The following is a 3,770-nucleotide window of genomic DNA, read 5'->3' as shown; positions in this document are numbered from 1 at the left end:
ACCTGACCAAAGCAGAGCTCCAGAGTGTCCCAAAGCAGCTGACAGCTTGCTCGTCCGTATCAACACACAGACACAACAATTAAATTGTTAACACAGTTTTCCATTTACACAGAAAATACCCATTTGAAGTCCCAAGTTTATTGGGAGCACTTGATGGGGCTGGGATCTCATAAACTTTGACTGTACAATAAACACCATGCTTTGCAGGAATTACAGCGCAGCACTCCCCTACTTCCCCACACACCTCTCCGGAGGCAGCGGGCGGCCGGGGACCCCAGCCGGAGCAGCTTCGGGGGGTCCCTCCCGCCTCTGCCCCACCGGCTGGGACTGGGGGAGCGTGCTCCCTGCCCGGCACCTCGGCAAACCACCTGCCCCTGCCGCCACATAAATGGGATTCATTCCTCCATTAAAAAAGACATTTATACCAAGAACTGATCCAAAAGAAATCCTGTAAACTGAACCCAGAACAGAGTAACGACACTTTCATTTATGACCATACGGCATGTAAAGCAGCATGTCGTTTGCTAAATGCCTTGGAGGATATATTTTTCACTGGGTTTGCATTTATACACACTCAGAATAACCCCTCTTGAGCCTAGCTTGAGTATGAATAACCAGGCTATGAAATAGCCTTGAAAAAGAACAGAATACAAGATTTGATTTCGCAAATCTGTTGCTCTACCTTGAGCTATAGGTTAAGGTTTGGCCAGGTTAAAATTAAGACAAAGGGAGTAACACAGCAGTGAAGGAGTACAGTCGGAAAGCAGATCCGACTGAAGAGTGGGCTGAAGCTACCACATACTTCAGCAAAGGTAAGCCCAGCAAAGCCTTAAGGTATTAGAAGCACAGACCAAGCCAGCGAGGTACATAAGGGTAACGTTAAGGATAAGAAGACTCACTGACCTCAGCACGACTGCCTAACTGCATAAGGATGTGTGCTCATAAAAGTGTGTGTTGACCAGGGCAGAAACTCTAAGAGGTCTGGTTTTGCTTAAGTACTGTACATTTTGGAGTGTTCCCCTTAGATTGCTTTCCAAGCACACACTCCAGACTAAGCATCTTTTCTGTGAAAAAGGTAAAGGCAATAAGTATAAATGCAAAATCTTCGTGAAAAGAAGTGTGATCCATATCTCTTCAAAGCAGGACACATCTGAATGGGATGCAAAACAACTGCTGTCCTAGAAATTTCAAGGTGTTTCAAACAGAAAATGAAACTGTAACTTGATATAGCATGGTTTTGGAAGTTTATAGTGTGTGCTCAAAGGCAGGATGTGGAGCCAAAGCTATTCCCCACTGCGCTTAATGTTATGGGAGGTAAAATTGTCTTTCTGTGCAGAACTTGTCGTTCAGCATTTTGGTTTTTCTCACTAGACAGTCCATCCAAAGTCAAGGCGATTACAAAAACCAATCCTGGTTAAGTAGAGCAGTACCCCTAAGCTCCCACCGTTCCTTCTGTGGCTTAATTTCCAATAAATATTGTGCTTCCAATAGCAATAGCATCAACCTCAAACATAGCATCAAACTGTTTGCTTACTAGCAAAGATTACTGTCCTCCTCCCCCTGCTGCTCCTCACTCTCTGACAACGGGGCTCCTGCTTTGTTTGAGCTGAAAACACAATGCTGACTTCTCCTCTCATTCCCATTTCCTAATGGGATCTGCCCTCATGGGCAATTATCCATGACTGAACCAACTCCTCCTCGTTCCTTTGACCTTCTTTCTCCTAGTTTATGTTATAGCACACTTTACCCAGTGCACAGCACATAGCTGTTCACTCCTCGGATTTTCATCCAGTTTGTACAGTTCCCCTCCCGATGACTGAAGACGTTGCCAATGCTTTCAAGTGGAACGCCCCTCTGATGGTGCGGAGACTCCACCAGAAGTATTTAGGGTGCCCGTCTTGAGATCAGTACTCCAAACACCAAAGAATCCAGGCACTTATTGCCAGAAAATGTAAACAGCATTCACTCATCCTGGCAACTCAGATTACATAGGAAGGACCACATTGCACCTGAACACCTGGAATAGGAAACACTGACGCGATCCATCATGCAGAAGAAAATCTTCTATGTCCACCTCACTGTAAAAGAATTCAGGCCATATTCTGTGTTGACTTACATGCAATCCTGCTGTTGTGAATCAATAAGAAGTACAAGGACACTTGAGGCTAGAAATCACCGCTCGCTGTACACAGGAATAACGCAACCCTTGGTTATAAACTTCCATCCGTACCTACACTAGCTAAGCTGCTTCTGTACTGGTATAAGGAACATGCTGAGGTACAGCCTACTCCTAATTTTTTTCTGTCCACCCCGTTCACTCCTTAACCCTGCTTTCGGAATTACTGTCTCAGTTTAAAAGGAGCTTTTCAGGGCAGTTTAGAGCTGGTGCACGAGCACTGCTGAAACCAGAGGAGGGAGCAGCCCTCCTGCAGCGGGGCAGGCTGACAGCAACCTGGGACACGCTCCAGGGAAGATGCACATCATGGGGGGGGCGAGTTTTCAGCACCCATGGTCCCTAACCAAAACCCACCAGAGTCTCTTCTAAGTATTTGTCTCGCTTCGGGCCGGATTGTGGTTTAACAGCTATTTGTCAGCATTGTGGCGTTATTTAAGGAGCTGGTGATTGCTCCCACAGTACTGCAGTAGATAGCTGTGCCAGTCGCTGGGGCGGCAAAGGCAGAGGCTGGACGCTCCCAGCAGGACAGTGGTGGAGGCATTCCAGCCTGCTAAGTCCGTGGCAGTGTCAGGAGCAGGTTTTATTTACACCCAGCCTAATGGTGTGCGACTCAGTCATGCATGTTACATGGAGCCTTCAGCGTGCACAATAGCCCGCTGCCATTTCCTCTATTAAATCATTCCTACGTTCATGTGGCTGAAAGCTCAGTGCTGGCATGCAGTAGTCAAGCGTGTAAAAAATGATTACTCTGATCCCTTTCAACACAGATTTGCTGCATGAAATGGCCTGGCTTTGACCTGGGAAAAATCAATGCTGTTGTTTTAATGAACAAAAAAAATCGGAGCTGAAGCCCGCACTTCCCCTCCCTCTGCTTCCCCCAGGGCTGTCCAGCCAGCAGCCACATGCAGAAAGTGGTCACCTGCATGCAAACGGCTTTTTTCCTGTACAATGCTAAACATCCTTTGTCATGGTAAAGGTATAACGCGGGATATCAATTAGCTACCATCACTTGTAAGCAAGTTAAAGTAGAAACGCTGGAGATGCCCTCCAGCTTTGTGATACAAAGGGCAATTTTCAGCTCCCCACACTGTGCCTTAGGCAGTCTAAACATGAACCAAATTCCTTTTCACTTGGATTCAACAAGAAAAGCTCAGACTCTTTTTGTTGGTGTTTTGTTTCATCATTATCATTTTGGCCACGTTTCAAAACGTGATGCTTTGCAATATTGGTTGGAGCCGGACTTTCATAATTTACAGCCTGCATATTCAGCCTTTGGCTTTTTCTGCCGCTTTCATAGGCAGGGCTAAGTGCTTCCAGAGAGTGAGTATGGATGAATATAGAGTTTTCAGGGCTTTCCAGGAACCTCTAAATCTCCATCTTTAAAACCATCCTACCAGTGAAACCCAGAGTACACAAGAGAGAAAAACGGACCCTAATTGTAGATAATTATTGTCATGTCTTAACAGTCTGTCTTTTTATTCAAGTGTTTAAAATCATGTACCCATTTGCTCTGCTTTGGTGGTGAAACTTAGTCCTGACAAAGAGCCGCAACGAGTCATGAAACTTTACTGCAAAACCCATAAAATGCTGCAGC

Source organism: Cariama cristata, unplaced genomic scaffold, assembly GCF_000690535.1.
Source record: "Cariama cristata isolate BGI_N322 unplaced genomic scaffold, ASM69053v1 scaffold3287, whole genome shotgun sequence".
Lineage (NCBI taxonomy): Eukaryota > Metazoa > Chordata > Aves > Cariamiformes > Cariamidae > Cariama > Cariama cristata.
Note: the sequence above shows the minus strand (reverse complement) of the source record.